This window comes from Macaca fascicularis, chromosome X (genome assembly GCF_037993035.2).
Source record: "Macaca fascicularis isolate 582-1 chromosome X, T2T-MFA8v1.1".
Taxonomy (NCBI): domain Eukaryota; kingdom Metazoa; phylum Chordata; class Mammalia; order Primates; family Cercopithecidae; genus Macaca; species Macaca fascicularis.
Window position 1 is genome coordinate 147,800,238 of NC_088395.1, and position 21,085 is coordinate 147,821,322.

Here is a 21,085-nt window from a genome sequence, read left to right on the forward strand (position 1 = left end):
TTACTCAATGTCTTTTGCACCTCACTTTCTTTCTTCACAAAAATAGTATGAAAATGCCTCTTCTTTCTAGGTCTGTGGATTGCTGTGAGGGTCAAATAAGGTAAATGCAAAATTTGCTGTTATTATAGAAGTAATAATGGTAAAATAGAATATTTCATATCATTTAAATATTTTTATATATGCTGAGGAAGGGTTTTTTTCATACTTTTACAAAACATTAATTCTGTAGTGTTATAAATAATTTTATTAAGTGAATCACTGGTACAAAGATCACATTCTGATTCATAAGTCCTTTCTGGATGACTTAGAAATATTTAAATGTTAATATGAGTGTGAAAACCCAGCAGACTGAATCATTAAGGAGGAAAAAGAATCAATTTTTATGCATCAGTCAGGTTTCAGTAGCTGATATTGTCTGTCTACAGGAGTTGGACACAATGATTCTTGCATCTTTTGGATTCAAATGCATTCTTATTATTTTGCCCCGGAAGCTAGGTTTGGAAAGACAACATTTGTTGCTTAAGACAACTTCAAAAACTCCCATTTCTAAGTTATCACGTTGGAAGTGTTGTCATGAAACTATCATGTTATTTTATTTGCCAAATGTGCTATGAATATGTTTCCTTAGTAATGTGCTTTTAAATTTATGTTGTTGTTATTGTTTTTAGAGAAAGAAGATACTGTTCTCAATAAAATAAAGAACATGCTCAAATAACCAACTAATAAAGAGATGAAAATAGTCAATTAACATTGAGAAGCTTGTTCACTCTCACTAGTAATCAAACAAATAAAATGTAAATCACTGAGATACTGTTTCAAACTATCGAATTGCAGACATTTAAAAGAAAAGTAGCTGGGCAAATTCATAACCTCCTTTAAAAGGGGAGTAGTTAAATGAGGTATAGTAGAGTGATTAAAGTACGTTCTAAAGAATAGATGGCAGTGAGGAAATAATCACTGTAAATACATGAAAAATATCAGATATATAATTGGTGATCTGCAAGGAAATGAGGTGAAAAGTTAGTAGCATTTACTTCTGAAAGGTTGTGCAATTTTTAGATTTTTAAAATCTCAGTTTCCGAATTTTCTGCAATGATTATTACTGTTATTATCAGTAAAAATGAGAAAACAAAATTATGTGTATGTGCACTCATGCATGAATGCACACCTATAATCATCTTCTAGAGTTGCTTGTTCTTAGCTACAGCAAGAGTATAATCTACCACAAAATGACAGCAGCGTGCTTTATTGAGCTGCAGCTGTGCATATGGCCTGTTTTTTCTTTTTCTTTTTTTTTGTAAACCTGTACTTCTTGTTTGGTTTTCTGTATTATTGATATTTGATATTATAAATATAAATATAGATATTTGCAGATTACATGTTTCCAGTTGCCCAGCCACAAATATCAGTGGTGGTATATGCACTATCTACTACACTCATTTAGGACATAAATTTACATAACAGAAAGGCTACTGTTTTTGTAATTTAAATACACACGGCTATTTTATTCTATGGGAGCAAGCAGAACTTAGTTTAAACTGGTGTTTTCTCTGTAGACCTGGGAGTAGAATTTTACCCAGGAATGCACTATTTTATGATTTTATAGTGAATAGTATCTGTGACAAGCATGCATTACATTACTACTTGCTGAGTCATGAATACTACCAAGTAAATATCTCAACTTTATAAATTTTAATGCAATTTTTATTTTTGAATTGATCTTGTGTCTTCGATAGAATATACCTAAAAGGCTTAAAGTGCACAGACTGAGCAGTTTTCTTTTATGTAATGATGCAAAGTATATATGAATAGTAAGTAATCTGACTCAGCAGAGAGACAAGAGTTCATAGCCAAGAGATTTGTGCTTTGAGCTTTGGAAATAGCTCTTATTATGTATTTTTGATCTTGGGTGGGCTATTAACTATGAGTCTCGGTGTCCTCATCCATAAAATGGTATTAATAGCACCTGCCTTTTTTGATTTTCGGGTTTAGAGACTTGAAAAGTAAACAATAATACATGGAAGTTCTCTAACACCTTCTTTGCCCAGCTTGACCACATACTTAGCTTTTTGGTAATGAGCACAATTAAAGTGAACCAAGGGGGAACAAGTTGCCGAATTAATTTGGGGTTAAAGTAATTGTCTTCACACTGTGTCATAGCCTAATTTAGTCCAAGCATTCTGTAAGTATGTGTGTCTATTTAAGAGATTAGCTGAGGGTGGCTGATATTGAATGTCAGTTTATCTCAGCTGTGGGAAAACAATCCCTGTGTGTACCCTATCTGTGCTTGTGAGTCCACAGTGAGATTTTGTATAAAGAATAGCATGTTTATGTTTACAAGACTGAAAATGTGTTAATAAACATCTCAAATAATTCTTTCTTCCTGAAAGCTTTCCTGCTCTTCTGGAATTCTACTTTGTAACATTCAGTTTCACATTTACTTTCCTTGTTACATTGCAAACTCCATGGGGTCAAAGCTTATGTTAGTTTTGCATACTACTGAGTCTGTTGTGCCCATTATAGTGCTTGACACATAGCAGATGCTCAACAATTATAATAGTAATCACACACACACACACACACACACACACACTCACATATATATATATATATATATATATATAAATATATAAAAACAATTGACAGACTCATTAAGTCCCACCACCCACCTCATAGTTCCTAGCATAGTGTCAGGTACTTATTACGTGAACAATAAATAGTGACTGCATCTTCTTCATATTATTTAGGATGGGTCTCTAGAAGTTCAGTAACTTATTGTTTTATAGTAAATCAAAATATTAATCCTTATATGACACTCAAATGCATGCCTACAGTATTGTACTTAAGTTGGATACTGTCCTCAATAATTTATATATATACATGTGCCTAAATTTTTTCCATGCATTGAAAATGACTAGTCAAGAGATGAATATGAAGGCAGTGATAAAAGTTTTGGAGCAATACAATCTAACTTAGGGCTTGAGGCTCATTTGAATTCCCTAATTATCCTGATCTAGATGTTCAAGCTTGTACCTTTCCCTGAGGGTCTTGGTTATTTTTCCTAATAGACTCCCCAGTCTTTTTAATCAAACAAATCTTCAACATTAAATATAAATCTCATCTTAAAATCGAAGTTGCATGTATTTGAGTAAAAGTCTAAAGCTACTTCTACTAATTACTAACTTCAGGGAATAATTTGCCCAGACATTAGCAATGTGCTGAGCCTACATCTGAGCTACAGTGTATTTACTTGCCATAATTAGTGATTTAAAGTAAGAGAATTTTCCCACTTGGAGTAAAAGAACATCAAAAATAAATGCTATAATTCAGTGAAGTTTGTATGAAAAGAATTTATGCATGGTATTCATGACACCTTCTAAATTAGTGCAGCAATACATTATATTTTATCTCTGATTTAACTGTTTTTATAAAATAGCAAGATTTTAAAAATTCCCAGTTCACCTACATTAAAAACAGCATTAAAATCTGTAGTAGCTAAAGGACATATTATCAATAAATTCCACGATATGTGCTTACAATTTTTTTCCAATGTTGGATGATTGATACTTCATTTTCTAATCTCTTTCAGACACGACAATCTGGATGGTAAACTGTAATTCAATATCTCCAAATTTATGTTTGGTTTTATTTGCCTCAAATTATCATCTTGTGTGTGTCTGTGTGAATGTGTGTGTATATGTGTGTGTGTAGCAGAGAGATGGAGAGATAAAAAATAAATAAATAAATAAATGAAACAAATCTTGTGAAATAATAACTATGCTTTGGAAGATAGGGCTTGTTTCCCTCTTGGTATAGTCTCTTCATAATCTTATTTTTATTTTTAGATTTTTTTGGGGGGACATAGTAGGTGTATATATTTATGGGGTACATGAGATGTTTTGATATGGGCATGCCATGTGGAACAAGTCAATGATGAAGAATGGGGTATCCTTCCCCTCAACATTTATCATTTGAGTTACAAAAAAATACAGTTATACTCTTTGATTACTTTAAAATGTATAATTAAGTTAGTATTGACTATAGTCATCTTGGTTGCTATCAAATTGTAGGTCACAATCATTCTTTCTATGTTTTTTTTAAACCGTTAACTATCCCGACCTCCCTACCAGGCCCCCACTACCCTTCTCAGCCTCTGATAACCATCCTTCTCCTCTCTATGTCCATGAGTTCAATTGTTTTTATTTCTAGATCTCACAATAAGTGAGAATATGCGATGTTTGTCTTTCTGTGTCTGGCTTATTTCACTGAACATAATGATCTCTAGTTCCATCACACTGTTGGAAATCACTGGATCTCATTCTTTTTGTATGGCTCAATAATATTCCATTGTGTATATGTATCACATTTTCTTTATCCACTTATCTGCTGATGGACACTTAGGTTGCTTCCGGACCTTTTATTTTTCCAAAAACCTCAACACTGAGCTGCAATATGATTCAGCAATCTCACTGCTAGGTATATACACAAAAGAAAGGTGATCAGTATATGGAAGAGATAGCTGCACTCCCATGTTTGTTGCAGCACTATTTACAATAGCTAAGATTTGGAAGCAACCTAAGTGTCCATCAACAGATGAATGCATAAAGAAAATGTGATACATAGACACAGTGGAGTACTATTCAGCCATAAAAAAGAATGAGATCCAGTCATTTGCAACAATGTGGATGGAACCGTAGATCATTGAATTAAGTGAAATAAGCTAGGCAACAAACATAGGAGTGCAGATACCTTTTTGATATATGGATTTCATTTCTTTTGGGTATATACCCAGCAGTGGGATTGCTGGATCACACAGTAGCTCAATTTTCAGTATTGTGAGAAACCTACAAACTGTTCTTCATATTGGTTATAATAATTTACATTAGCACCAATATCGTATAAGGATTTCGTTTTCTCCACATCCTCACTAGCATTTTTTATTGCCTGTCTTTTGGATATAAGCTATTTTAATTGGGGTCAGGTGATATTTCATTGTACTTTTGATTTGCCTTTCTCTGATGATCAGTGATATTTATGCTATTTTCATTTGCCCATTTGCCATGTGCATGTCTTCTTTTGAGAAATGTCTCTTCAAATCTTTGGTCCATTATTTGATAGGATTATTAGATTTTTTTCCTATATAGTTGTTTAAGCTCCTTACATATTCTGGTTATTAATCCCTTGTCAAATGAGTAGTTTGAGAATATTTTACATTTCCATTTTTTTTGCTGTCCTCTTCAATTCCTTTTACCGATGTTTTATTGAAGAAACTATGAAATTATGTTTTATAGTTTTCACTATAGAGCATTTTCACTTTGTTGGTTAATTCTTAGATATTTAATTTTATTTGTGGCTATTGTAAATGGGATTACTTTTTAAATTTCTTTTTCAGATTGCTTATTCTTGGCATATAGAAATGCTACTGATTTTCGTATATTGATTTTGTATCCTGCAACTTTATTGAATTTTTTATTAGTGCTAATTGTTTTCTTGTAGAGTCTTTAGATTTTCCAAATAAAAGATCATATCATTTATACACAGGGATAATTTGACTTCTTCCTTTCCAACTTGGATACCCTTTATATCTTTCTATTGTCTGATTGCTCTAGCTAGGATGTCTAGTAATACATTAAATAAAAGTGACAGTGGGCATCCTTGTTGTGTTCCAGGTCTTAGAGGAAAGACTTTCAGTTTGTTTCCTATTCAGTTGATACTAGCTGTAGGTCTATCGTATATGGCTTTTATTATGTTGAGGTGTGTTCCTTCTATCTCCACTTTTTCAAAGGTTTTTATCATAATGGGATGTTGAATTTTATCAAATGCTTTTTCAACATCAATTGAAATGATCATATGGATTTTTTTTTTTTTTTTTTTTTTTTGAGACGGAGTCTCGCTCTGTCGCCCAGGCTGGAGTGCAGTGGCCGAATCTCAGCTCACTGCAAGCTCCGCCTCCCAGGTTTACGCCATTGTCCTGCCTCAGCCTCCCGAGTAGCTGGGACTACAGGCGCCCGCCACCTCACCCGGCTAGTTTTTTGTATTTTTTAGTAGAGACGGGGTTTCACCGTGTTAGCCAGGATGGTCTCGATCTCCTGACCTCGTGATCCGCCCGTCTCGGCCTCCCAAAGTGCTGGGATTACAGGCTTGAGCCACCGCGCCCGGCCGATCATATGGATTTTATCCTTTATTCTGTTGATATGATGGATCACATTGATCAATTTGCATATGTTGAAGCATCCTTGCATCTCAGGGATAAATCCCACCTTATCACGGTGAATAATCTTTCTAATATATTGTTAAATTTGGTATGCCAGTATTTTGTTGAGGATTTTTGCATCACTATTCTCCAGAGATATTGGCCTGTAGTTTTCTGTTATTGATGTGCCTTTGCGCAGTTTTGGTATTAGGGTAATAGTGGCCTTGTAGAATGAGCTGGGAAGCATTCCCTCCTCCCCTGTTCTCTTTAATAGTTTGAGTAGGATTTGGTATTGTTTCTTCTTTAAGTGATTGGCAGAATTCGGTAGTGAAGTCATCAGGTAATGGGCTATTTTTTACCAGCATAATTTTTATTATGACTTCTATCCTGTTACTTGGTCTGTTTGGGTTTTGAATTTCTTCCTGGTTCAATCTCGGTAGGTTGCATGTATGTAGAAGTTTGTCCATATGTTCTTGATTTTCCAATTTAATGGTATCTAGTTGCTCACAGTAGTCACTAATGATCCTTTGAATTTCTGCAGTATCAGTTTTAATGTCTCCCTTTTGATTTCTGATTTTATTAACTTCATCACCCTGCATTTTAACTTTTTGTTGTTTCTATTGATATACTTTTATATTATGTGTTAAAAAGTTGTTGCAATTATTATTTTGATTGGCTCATCATTTAATCTTCCTACTTAGAGTAAGGGTAGTTACACATCACAATTACATTGTTATAATATTCTGCGTTGTTCTGTGTGCTTACTATTACCAGTGAGTTTTGTACCTTCAAGTTATTATTAATTGGTGATTAATACCCTTTTCTTTCTGATTCAAGTACTTCCTTTAGTATTTCTTGTAGGACAGGTCTGGTATTGATTACATTTCTCAGCTTTTGTGTGTCTGAGAAAGTGCTTATTTCTCCTTCATGTTTGAAGGATATTTTTGTCAGGTATGCTATTCTAGGATAAAAGCTTTTTGTCCCCTCTCTCCTAGCCTGTCAGGTTTCAACTGAAAAGTCTGCTGCCACACCTATTGGAGCTCTATTTTATGTTATTAGTTTCTTTTTTCTTGCTGCTTTTAGGATCCTTTCTTTATCTTTGACCTTTGGGAGTTTGATTATTAAATGACTTGAGGTAGTCTTTGGGTTGAGTCTGCTTGGTGATGTATAATCGTTTTTTGAACTAGGATATTGATACCTATCTTTAGGTTTGGGAAGTTTTTATTTACTTTAAATAAAGTTTCTACCCATATGTCTTTCCCTGCCTCCTCTTTAAGGCCAATAACTCTTAGATTTGCTTTTTTGAGGCTATTTTCTAGATGCTATATGCATGCTTCATTTTTTTAATTATTTTTTTTCTTTTGTTTCCTCTGACTGTGTATTTTCAGATAGCCTGTCTTCAAGCTCACTAATTCGTTCTTCTGCTTGATAGATTCTGCTGGTAAAAGACTCTTATGCATACTTCAGTATGTCAGTTGCATTTTTTCAGCTCCAAAATTTCTGCTTGATTCAGTATAATTTTTTCAATCTCTTTGTTAAATTGTTCTGATGGAATTCTAAATTCTGTGTGTTATCTTGAATTTCTTTGGGTTTCCTCAATATAGCTGTATTAAATTTTCAGTCTTAAAGGTCACATATGTCTGTTTCTCCAGGATTGTTCCCTGATGCCTTATTTAGTTCATTTGGTGAGGGCATGTTTTTCTGGATGGTGTTGATGCTAGTAGATGTTCTTCAGTGTCTTGGCATTGAATAATTAGGTTATTTATTGTAGTCTTCACTGGCTGGGCTTATTTGTAGCATCCTTCTCGGGAAGGCTTTCCTGATACTTGAAAGGGCTTAGGTGTTGTGACCTAAGCTGTGTATGCTTTAGGGGACATACCAGGCTCATTAATGCTGTGATTTTTGCAGACTTTTAGAGGTACTGCCTTAATGTCCTGGACAAGATCCAGAAGAATTCTCTGGATTATAAGGCAAAGACTCTTGTTCTCCTCACTTATTTTCTCCCAAGCATACATAGTCTCTCTCTCTGTTCTGCACCTGCTAAAGCTTGGGGTGGAGTGACATAAGCACCCCTGTTGCCACCACCACTATGACTGCACTGACTCAGACCTGATGCCAGCACAGCACTGGGTCTTACTCAAGGCCTGCTGGAACCAATCCACAGCTTCTGCCTATGTTTCCTCAAGGCCCTGGGGCTCTACAATTAGCAGGTCGAAAAGCCAGTTGGGCTTCTGTCCTTCCCTTCAGGGTAGCAAGGGCACCCAGGCCCTGGGTGGGTCCAGAAGTTCTGTCTGGGAGTCAGGTACTAGATTTAACTCCTTGGAAATCTACCTGATGTCCTACTGCATTGCGGCTGAGCTGGCACTTAAAGAGTGGGAAGATACCATCCTCCCACTCTTTTTTCCCCTTTCCAAAGGCTGAGGAGCCTCACACCAAAGCCACCGCCACCCGAGTCCACAAGGAGTACTGCCAGACTACAGCAGATGTTACTTAAGGCCCATGGTTTTTTAAGTCAGCTTGTGGTGGACGCTGCCTGGCCTGTTACTCATCCTTCAGGGCAGTGGGCTCCCCTCTGGGCCAGGGCAGGTCCACGAATGCCATCCAAGAGTCAAGAGCCCACTAGGTGCTTTAACTCCCTCTGGCTGTGCTGGTATCTACGGTGCAAGAAAAAGTCGCCTTAACTATTCCCTCTGCTTTTCTTAAACAGAAGGAGTTTTGCTGCTAATATGCTGAGTCTCTCCCGAAGCCAGGAATTTTGAGAGGCTCACCAAGGCCCTTGATGTAGTACCTGGGTATCACTATTCCTTATTCAGGGCCCAAAGGCTCTTCAGTTAGCAGGTGATAAATGGTTCCAGGACTGGGTCCTTTTCTTCAAGGCAGCGAGTTCTCTTCTGGCCCAGGGTATGTCTAGAAATGTCACGTGGGCGCTGGGGCCTGGAACAGGCATCTCATGACTGAACATGCTCTACCCTGCTGTGGCTCAGTGTGTAACCTAGATGCATCCTTGTAATATTTTTGATCTATTATTTGGCAAAGACAACAAAACATACCCACTAGTGTATTATTTCTGGTGAGATTAAAGTTTATATATGTATGTTTATGTATATATATAAATTTATGTATAGATAAATATATATTTACATATATAAATAATATGTATGTATAAACATACATTATATAATATAATTATATATCATATATAATATAATAATATAAGGTAGACATTATATAATATATAAATATATTATATATAATATATATAATATAGACACATATTTTTATAAAATATATATTATATGTAAATTTATATAAATATATATTTATTTATATAAATATATAAAAACATATAAATATATATAAATATATTTATATAAACTTACATATAATATATATTTGCCTAGTGTCTTTATTCATCTCAGTTATTGCTGGGTTAGTGAAAGTGATGCAAACATTCTCGACCCTGCCCACAGGAATGACTGCAGAGTTCAGTGTTTAATTGCTTTGAATATCATTGAAAACGACTTTTCATTTTGAGTATTATGGCTTAAGTAGTAGCTATATTTTTACATAAATATTTATGTATATAAAGTTTTATATATATATAAATATATATAAATTTATATATACAAAGACTTTATATATATAAAACACTTGAATGCTTCATTCTTTCACAACCACAAAAGTACCCCAGGACATCAAAATAGTTTTTTCCAGTTTTGGGGAAAATGAGTAGTATACTTGAAGGGCTTTGCCAGCATCATGCTGCTAAATGTTTACCTGCGTGCCAGTTAAATGGTCTCAGGTGAATTTACTTCTACCCCCTCCAGAAGCAGGACAATTGTAGGAATTTTCACTGCAGGCTTCACAATATGCACCACAATATCTCAGTGCAGCAGAACTGTCACTCTGGAGTGGGTCTGAAGAGCAGTCAAAGAAAAGTTAAATTGCTTTACCTTAGGCTTGCTCAGTTAACTTTGGAGAATATTTCCATATTTGTGTTTGAAATCACAACTTGTCCTCAGGATTGAATCCTGAGGAGAAAGTCATTCCTCAGTCTGTTTTTGCTGATGATATGCTGACTCATGACAGCTTCATATCTGGACAGTATTTTCATCCCATGTGACTGAATGGCAAAATATCAAGTTCAATATTTTAACTTTCAAACAAAGAAAAATTCTGGAAAGACTTTTGCTTCTGACACTTGGACTCACTTAATCCATCATGCATTCACTCATTCGTTTCCTTCAAAACACATTTGTTAAGTACCAATTATGGTTCAGATTTTACATAAGATGTTGCAGATATGACAAAGAATACAAAAAATCCTGCCTTAGTGAGCTCAGAATCTAGTGAAGAAAATGAAATATAAATAATATTAATACAAAGTTATAACTACAGCAGCATGCTTAAAAACACAACTTAAAACAACAAATAGTTATCCGAAGCTGGATCTTAAAGATTCTTCACAGAAAAACAGAGTAAGGCCCACAGAGGTTTAAAATGCTTCCTTCCTGGAAGTGAAATCTCAGGGCTATGAACGTTTAAAGGAGGATAGATTAGTCTACCTTGGGTGTTCGGGAGATGGACCATCTATGAGGAGAAGGAATTACACAGATGAAAAAATGACGTCTCAGTGAAGAGAAGGGTAACAAAGGCTTAAAGGTAGGAAGATGATTTTTATCTATCTCAAGGCCATGCTGTAAAACATGCTATGAATCTTCTTCCCTTAGCGAGTATGAGCAGTAAAGCATTACCATGGTGTTTTTTGTAGATAAATGGGATACTTTTCAGAATGATTGTCATTTGCATATTCCAAGTCACTATTACCACCCAAATGTGTAGAGTTGTTGAGGCCAAGATCCCAGGTTAAGACAAACAGCTCCATTTTGTCCTGCAGTCATAGGTAGTGCCACTAACACTGCCCAAGAGCCTCAGTGGTCCCTGGTCACAGAAAATCCCATGAAAAGATGGAGCCAACATCCTCCCTGATAAATAAAATTAACCCCCTTAATCACGTGGATGGGGTGAGCGGAGGGCAGTACCATACTCACATAAGGATATCACCTTTAATCCTAGGCTATGATACCTGCCAGTGGTGACACTCTATAGCTCAATTTACTTATCTTTAGCCTTCTGCAGTGGCAAAAAGGTTATAGCCATTTATTTAATTCAGCAGGAGATTGTTGAGTAAATGTATTGTCTATTGTCATTAGGATTTGGTCTTGCACATAAATGCATGTTGTACAAGATTGCTTCTCCAACCTACTTACGACAAAGTACAGTAAATTAAAATAGTTTTCTCTCCTGTCTACTTTAAGTATCATTACTTTTTGACTGTCCCTCATGGAATTATAGAACTTTTAATCAAGAAAATATTTTAGTACAATATTTTTCAAAATGTGGTTGGAGAGCACCTATCTCAGGCATCCTGTTATTATGATCTAGATTTTAGGGTCATTGTTCGGTCTGACTGAATTAGCCTGTGAAGATGGGGCCAGAAACCTACATACTGAATAAGCTTCCCGGGTGATCTTATGTAAATGAAAATTTGACAACATTACTTTCAATGATAGTTTAACTCCATCATTTCACAAACCAGTAATATGCAGTTCAAAAAGGGAATGTGACTTGTCTAGGATTACAAAGCAAATTACCCACTGACCTCAGACTTCCCCAAGCCTCTGAGATCTCAGTCCAGGGTTTTTTCTAGCAATACAGTGGTTTCCTCCCATCATATGTCTGTTGTGCAAAATGTCCAGAAGAAATGCTTTTAATGATCAACTATCAGTACATGAACTCTTTTAAAATTATCAAGGACACTTTTTAGAGTGATTATTTAGAATACACCTATGGCAATAGTTTAACATTCCAGAGAAGTGTCTGAGAATGTAGCGTCAGCATGGAATCTTTGTACACAGAAAATATTAAGGAAATGTAACTGACAAAGTTTGTCATGTGGTCTCAATATAGACCTGTCATTTGTGCCTAAACTTTGTACAGGGAAGATGGAGTTGTAGAAAATGATGCTGAGAAACCAAATACCATAAATTAACTAGCCTATTCGTAAGACTGAGACTCTTGTCCACTTTGTATGCTTTCTTCGTTAAAATCACTGGGCCTAGTGCCTTTGTTCATCTCAGTTATAGCTGGGTTAGTGAAAGTGATGTGAACATTCTCGATCCTGCCCACAGGAATGCCTGCAGAGTTCAGTGTTTAATTGCGTTGAAAATCGATGAAAATGATTTTCGTTTTGAGTATTATGGCTTAAGTGATAGCTATCAGTTAAAATGGGCAATGCTTTGAAAACCCGAATAACAGTTTTTCTATAGGCTCTAAAAAAAGTCAAGACCCAGTGGTTGAAAACTCTTAAAATGATTTTACTTCTGAACAAATGTAAAGTTTGGGTACCAAAAAATTGGAGCTTTTATCCATGTTTACATGTAATGGAGTTTTCTGGAAAAAAAAAAAATCACCTCACGGGTAGATTGTTTAATTTTTAAGAAAGTGTCTCTACAGAATAATGATTCCTGACCAGGTGGCTTCAGTTTTAAGTAAGACTTTCTTTTTTTCTTAAAATGACAGAGGTTTTGAACCTGAGAAGAGTGGGCTTTTATTGGTACTGCCAGGTTTTGTAACCCTGTCCATGTATTCTACAAGTCATCTGATCTGATAAAGCACTCTCACAGATTCCAAAATGAATACACAGAGATTTGGGACGTATTGTTTTGTAAATTAAACTTTTGTATTTTAAATTCTTGGACTTAAACTTTGTCAATCTTTCAACTTTATATTGAGATGGGAGAGAAGGAAAAAAAAATCACTTTGCCTCAATTGAAATATTCCCCACATGTGCTAATTATCTCAGCTGATAGTTGGAAACGGGCTTCTGTAACCATTAAAAAATTCGACTAATGGGGCCAGGTTTTGTGGAGGGACTTCTAAGCAACATCTCTTTTGATTAAAAAAACCCATCTTACTGGGGAGAAGTGGGGATGATTAATGGGTATTAAAATATAGTTACAATGAATAAGATCTAGTATTTAATAGTACAGCAGCGTCACTACAGTCAACAGTAATTTATTGTACATTTTAAAATAATTAAAAGAATATAATAGGAGTGTTTGTAATTCAAGTAAGTGATAAACGCTTCAGGTGATAGATACCCCATGTACTTTGATATGATCATTACACATTGTGTGCCTGTAACAGAGTATCTCATGTACTCCATATAAATACATACACCTACTATGTACCCATAAAAATTAAAAATTTAAAAATTCCACTCCATTGTCTTTGATTTCCTGCTGTGTGTGCTTTAGGGCCCCCTATTTTATGGGCTCTTACTCAGTTTCTAATTTCATATTATTAATATAATCTAAAATGTGAGATAATCACCAAGTGCCCATGCCTTGATGATTACTCTCTTTATGTCACTTTCATTTTTGAAATACAGAAGGTGCAAACACAGCTAAAGCCCCTTTTATTATCTGCAAAAAAATCACTATGTAGGATTCAATGATTTGCAAAATCTTTTCCCAATTCAACATCATGTGGTTAGGCCTAGGGCACATTTAAATCTGTTTTATCTGTCTTTTTTGGTATGTATTTGTAAAAGGGAGATAGTTAATATTTTGTTGTGTTAGAAAAGAACTGCATCCCCACATTCTCAAGTGAGGAGATAGTAGATTTCAAGTTAGAACATATTGTAATAAAAAGACTATTGTAAAAGCCCTTTTTATAATAAGCACCACTAAATGTAATGCATTAGGTCGTATATTTGTATCTTTGTTTTTAATATCCATATATGAACAGTGTGTAAAAAGTATATAAGTGTTCTCATTTGCAATCTCATTTTGATTACCATTTTATTTTTAAGAGAGAAGCTCAGAAATATAGGTAAAATCAAACCATACACTGTTACTATGGTTATCGTCTGTTTAATGGAAGCATTTGAAGAATATTTATCCTTGACATTTTCAAATGAAGTTCAGTGAATTGTGCGCAGGGGAATACAAATGGATACATTCATCCTTACTTGAGACAAAGAATCTGGCTTTGTTAAACACTCTTAAAACTTTACATTCTCAGCCAGGCATTAAAATCTAGTTTTATGATTCAAAAGTAATAATTTAAAAATATGATTAAAAATATTTTAGGCCAAAATATGACATTCATCATCAAAACAAATTTAAGACATTAGAAATATACCTAATGTTTTCATTTTTTCAAAGAGTATTGGTAAATGAAGAAGTTAGATCATGAATGGTAGCATTAGGTTAGAGTTTTAATTTGTTATGAAATATGAAGGTTATTTATCTCTTCCTCTACCATTTTATTAAGAAATCATATTAGAAGCATATGAGCAGGTTACCCTTTGCACAGTGCTCTAGATTGTTGTATAGATAAGTTGAGGACACTTCCATTTTTCACTTTCGTTTATTAGGATATCATCCTTTGGGTGCTTTCCAGTCTACCAGTGAATGACAAACACTGCTATATCGAGAGTGTGAGAAATTGAATACCATACAAGTTGTCAGACATCTAAGACAGAAGATCCCTGCAAGCAGTGAGGAGAGATTGGATACATTCTTTGGAATTACAGTCGTGACAAGCAATAGGGCTGCCACTGAAGACAACCTTTGTCTGCTTGTTAGTGAAGTGAGTGTTCCTAATTCAACGTTATAAAAACTCTAATGAGATCATTCTGAGTTACTCTCCTTGTAGGTTTATTGCTTATGCAGGTGTATAAAATGTTGACAGGTGAAACTACTCTGAGGAATCCAAACATATATTCTTCGAATAGGTTATATTAATACCATAGCTTTCTATTAAAGAGCCCAGAAACTGCAGTGTGGCAAAAAGTCACATGCAATAGATAACTTACTGAATGATGTTTAAAATGTTCTTTATGTAACAAACCTGCACATTGTGAACATGTACCCTAGAACTTAAAGTATAATAATAATACAAAAATGTTCTTTTAAAGAAACAAAAAAGGAGGGAAGAGAATGGAGGTTGTGATGTGATAAGAAGGCAACGAAGAGCTGGAAGCAAACACCAACAACAGATAAACGACATGATTCAAAAACAAAGGGTTTAAAGACACCAGAGGTAACATTTTTCTTCTAAGCCACTGTTGCTTCTGCTGGTTGTATGGCTAATTGATATGGTTCGTTGATTGGTTGGTTGGTTTTAGCCAAGTTTATTAATGGGAAGAATTCTAAAATAGTTTTGCAACCTTGAAGAACCAGTTAAACAGATAATTACTTTTAAGCTGTAAATTGAGATGTTATATTCTTTTGGCATTTAAGCATGCTACATTTGGACCATTCAAACAAAGCAAAATGATATTTTTAAAAGTTGGGTTTATTGAGGTATAATTTACATCAAATGAAATTCACCCTTTTAAGCTGTACAATTTTATGAGCTTTAAAAAATGTGCAATCTACTCATCTGACAAAGGGCTAATATCCAGAACCTACAAAGAACTCAAACAAATTTATGAGAAAAAAACAAACAACCCCATCAAAAAGTGGACAAAGGATATGAACAGACATTTCTCAAAAGAAGACATGCATACAGCCAACAGGCACATGAAAAAATGCTCATCATCACTGGCCATCAGAGAAATGCAAATCAAAACCACAATGAGATACCATCTCACACCAGTTAGAATGGCAATCATTAAAAAGTCAGGAAACAACAGGTGCTGGAGAGGATGTGGAGAAATAGGAACACTTTTACACTGTTGGTGGGATTGTAAACTGGTTCAACCATTGTGGAAAACAGCATGGTGATTCCTCAAGATCTAGAACTAGAAATACCATAGGACCCAACCATCCCATTACTGGGTATATACCCAAAGGATTATAAATCATGCTGCTATAAAGACACATGCACACATATGTTTATTGCGGCACTATTCACTATAGCAAAGACTTGGAAGCAACCCAAATGTCCATCAGTGACAGACTGGATTAAGAAAATATGGCACATATACACCATGGAATACTATGCAGCCATAAAAAAGGATGAGTTCGTGTCCTTTGTAGGGACATGGATGCAGCTGGAAACCATCATTCTCAGCAGACTATCGCAGGAACAGAAAACCAAACACCGCATGTTCTCACTCATGGGTGGGAATTGAACAATGAGATCACTTGGACTCTGGAGGGGGAACATCACACACTGGGGCCTATTATGGGGAGGGGGGAGGGGGGAGGAATGGCATTGGGAGTTATACCTGATGTAAATGATGAGTTGATGGGTGCTGACAAGTTGGTGGGTGCAGCACGCCAACATGGCACAGGTATACATATGTAACAAACCTGCACGTTGTGCACATGTACCCTAGAACTTAAAGTATAATAAAAAAAAATGTGCAATCTACTTTTAGATAATTTCTGTCACACCAAAATGTTCCTTCATATCCCTTCAGAGTCAATCCTCTCTTCCTATAGCCAGTCCTCAGCAGTTACTGGTCTGCATTCCTGTAAGTTTACTTTTTCCAGAGTGTCATATCAATGAAATCTTGCAATGTGTAGCTTTTTGTAAATGAAAGGTGTCCTTTGCTTGACATAATGCTTTTTAGAGTCATCTGTGTTGTTGCACACAACAACTGTTTTTTGGGATATGATAATATATATTCTTTGTAAATGAGTTTAAAACTGCAATGCAACTCTAAAGAAATATCTGGCTCACACCTGTAATCCTAGCACTTTGGGAAACCAAGGCGGGTGGATCACGAGGTCAGGAGTTCAAGACCAGCCTGGCCAATATGGTGAAACCCCATCTCTACTGCAAATACAAAAATTACTTGAGTGTGGTGGCGCATGCCTGTAATCTCAGCTACTCAGGAGGCTGAGGCAGGAGAATTGCTCTAACCCGGGAGGCAGAGGTTGCAGTGAGCCAAGATTGTGCCACTGTACTCCAGCCTGGGTGACAGAGCGAGACTCCATCTCAAAAAAAAGAAAGAAATATAATCACTAATCCTTATGCAAGGATAATCACCACTCACTGATTTTAAACATTTCTGTTCAGGTTTCTCTTTATGCATATACTGTTTCTGATACACATGCACACACATACACATACACACATCATTTTTAAACCTTCTACCATATTTATATGTAATGTTGTAGTTTTTCAGACGACATTGTATTAAATTATTTCTCATGTCATTACTGTCTTTGTGAGCCTAATTTTAAGGCCTGCAAATGGCACATCGTATGTCAGTTATTTAGCCATTCTGATATTTTTAGATATCTTGCAATTGTTTCCAATTTCTTACTATCATAATGGAACAGTGAACATCTTCAGACATAATGCATCAAAGAAATAGAGACTTTAGGTGTCAAATGGTCACAGATACTTTTAGTCTGAGTATAAAAGAGGGGAATCTGATGTGGATAGGTGTGATAAATGCAAAAGAAAGAGTACATTACCAGAAAAATTGGTCTGATAAGATAGATGCATTATAATAGAAGCAATATTATAGTACAAAACACAGACTCAAAAACTGCACAAACAAGCAAACAAACAGAAGAGTATACAGAAATAAATTTCCTGCACTGAATTAGGCATTAAGCATTTGACTTATTATCTCATTTAACTCTTGCAAAAATCTTATGAGGTAATATGGTAGGCACAATACCCTCCAACAAAATGTCCTCACACTATCCTCCAGAACCTGTCAGTATGATACGTTACATGACCAAAGGAGTTTTGAAAATATAATTAAAGTTAGAGACCTTCAAATAGGGAGAGTACCATGGATTATGCAGGTGAGCCCACTGTAAGCAACATTAGCCCTTAAAAGCAGAGAACTTTCACTGGCTGGAATGGGTTATGTCAGAAGGAGAGGTCAGAGGGATCCTAAGTATAAGAAGGACTCAATACATTTTTGCTGGATTTGAGGGTGGAGGGGCAAGGTGACAAGGAATACAGTTGGTATTAAGGATCTGAGAGAAACTCCAGGCTGATAGTAAAAAAGGAAGCGAGAACCTCAGTCATACAACCACAAGAAACTGAATTCTCTCAATGACCTGAAGGAACTTACAAATAGATTCTTGCCCACAGTCTTCAGATAACAGTACGGGTCACTGCTGCCTCGAATTTGGCTTTCCAAGACCCAAAGCAGAGGAACCAACCAAGCCCACATGAATTTCTGACTTGCAGAACTGTGGAAAATCAATCTGTGTTGTTTTAATATGCTACATGTGGCTATTTGTTATGGCAGCAATGGAAAACTAATATAGTGAGGCCCTATTATTATCTCTACCTAATTAAAACTGCAAATTTGTAGCAGTGCAGTAACTTACTCAAGGTCACTTTGTGGTCCAGTCAGAATTTAATTCCAAGTCAAACCAACTTTGGGGACAATTTTAGTATATGTCATTTTTCATACAATCATTTCTTTTGTTGTTTTGAAGATGCATATGGTGTTCTTTGAATGATTTCTAAGTTTTTCACATTTCTTTTGTATCCACAGTTTTTAAGGATTTATTAAAATAATACTCTTTATATCTCTAATATTGTTCCAGGATTGATTATTTTATTGGTCATTTTCAAGAAACCATCTTCAATTATTTTAATCAGCTCTACTGATTTTTCTGTATTCTATTTATTAATTTCCTCTACTTTTTAAGATTGTTTTTTAAACCTATTTTCTACATTGTCTAGTTGAAACTTTAGTTGATTTAATTTGTTCTCATTTTCCAATAGTAGCATTTAGTGCTAGGTAAGAAACTTCAGGTACTGCTTTGGCCATATTTCCCCTTTTCTGAAATAATTATCCTATTATTATTTATTTCTATTACTTAAGATATTTTTTGTTTCTCCTTCAACCAGAGGTATTTAGAAGTACATGTGCATGTGTGTAACTACATATGTTGTGGAATTGTTTATCTGACCCTTAATTTTCAAATATATTGATTTCTATTGACTGTTTTTATGATGTTATTTTATACTTACATTTAATTGTAATCAGTAAGTATAGTCTATATGACGCTGGCTTTTTGAAATTGGTAGAGAGGTACTTATGGCCTAACACATGGTCACTTTTGGTCACTCACGTTTGTTTAAAACAAATCTGTAGACTCTAAGAGGACAAAATTATTGGTATCTCTATGTTTAATATTATAAATGAGTTATTCAGTTTCTCTGTATATTTCCTCATTACTTGATTTGTTGTTTTCTGAGAATGGTGCATTAAATTTCCCAATGATTATTGTTTTCTAATTTCTCATGTTATATTTCTATTAGCCTTTGCTATATTTATTTCAAAGCGATGATGTAATGTGGATGAAGATTTATGATTCCCATCTTATTTGTGGATTTAAAATATTTAATTTGAAATAGTTTATATAAATGATTTTACCTTGAAATTTTTTGCCTAAAATTAATATCACCACACTTGCTTTATATGTGCTATAAAAATAATAGTATAATTTTAATTTACCTATATAGGTGCCTCTATATTTTATTAACAATTTAATATTAAATTATTCTGATATTAATAGACTGAGACATAGTCTTTTCAACTTTTCTGTGTTTTCTTATGTTGATTTCAATTTGCTTCATATTCCCCTTTCAAAGTATTTACTTAGTTTCATGTTTTTAATGAAATTTTTCATTTACCTTGAGGCTTGGACATTATATTTATGTTTATATTATTCAAGTGTTGTCCTGGCCGGGCGCGGTGGCTCAAGCCTGTAATCCCAGCACTTTGGGAGGCCGAGACGGGCGGATCACGAGGTCAGGAGATCGAGACCATCCTGGCTAACATGGTGAAACCCCGTCTCTACTAAAAAATACAAAAAAAACTAGCCGGGCGAGGTGGCGGCGCCTGTAGTCCCAGCTACTCGGGAGGCTGAGGCAGGAGAATGGCGTAAACCCGAGAGGCGGAGCTTGCAGTGAGCTGAGATCGCGCCACTGCACTCCAGCCTGGGAGACAGAGCGAAACTCCGCCTCAAAAAAAAAAAAAAAAAAAGTGTTGTCCTTAAACTTTAATACACACATTTAAATATATTTTTCTAAGATATATATATTTAATTTGTATCTATTTCCTCTCTCTTACAATACTAATTTCCTCACATTTGGTGATACTTTATTGTGTGCTTAAACTTTGTATTGAGAATCTGTAATAGCTTGTGTTTACATTCTTTCCCTTTTAACTACTACTGACCTCAAGTGATTATTGTGGAAGGGCATGCTGTGATAGAGAGCTAATTTCCAGACTCTACCCTGTCCTTCTGGTTATTGCTAGTCTTCCTACTTTTTAACTTATTTACCGTTCCATTCTCGGGCTATACATCTTTGTTGCTTACTCCATGACCGAAAGGGAGAGAAGCAGGAAAGTAGAGAAAGAGCCACCTGTCTTACTGCTTCTATTATGGTACCCTAAACATTCACAGTTAGTTCATTAGGAACCCCCTCCTCCACTTCACAATCTAGGACACCCCTGTGGTCTTTCCTACTCCTTTTCTATCTTTGTAACAGATTATTCTCATTTTGAGCTGTGGTTTCCTTTTCAATTGAATCTTATCTGCCTTTAGTACATCTGGTATTCCTCACTCCACAAAAGATGAAACTGAGACACAGAGAATTAAGTGTCTTATTCAATGTCACACAGACAGATAGTGAGTGAGTGGCAGAACTGGGTTTTGAATCTAGGCAATTGGCTCCAGAATCCATACTTTTAACCATTGAACCATGGAGCTTTCCCTTTCTGCCTATAACCTCTTTCTGTTAAATCTCTCATTTTTAAAATGTGCTGTTCCCTTAAAAAACAGTATTAATTTTCATTAAAATAAAGATAAAATCATAGTAATACAGCTAGAGATGAATACTTAATTCTTGTCTCTCCGGGGTGTCACTGTCTATTCATAGAAA

The 21,085-nt window shown here is 35.3% G+C and overlaps 1 long non-coding RNA gene across 1 annotated transcript; it reads left to right on the top strand.

Annotated features, from left to right (window-relative positions):
- The first annotated feature begins 28 nt into the window (after positions 1 to 28).
- LOC107128527 (uncharacterized) lies at positions 29 to 15,416 on the top strand. The gene is made up of 3 exons (XR_001487819.3): positions 29 to 100; positions 14,637 to 14,851; positions 15,180 to 15,416. It is a non-coding gene; the product is annotated as an uncharacterized lncRNA (long non-coding RNA).
- The last annotated feature ends 5,669 nt before the right edge of the window (positions 15,417 to 21,085 follow it).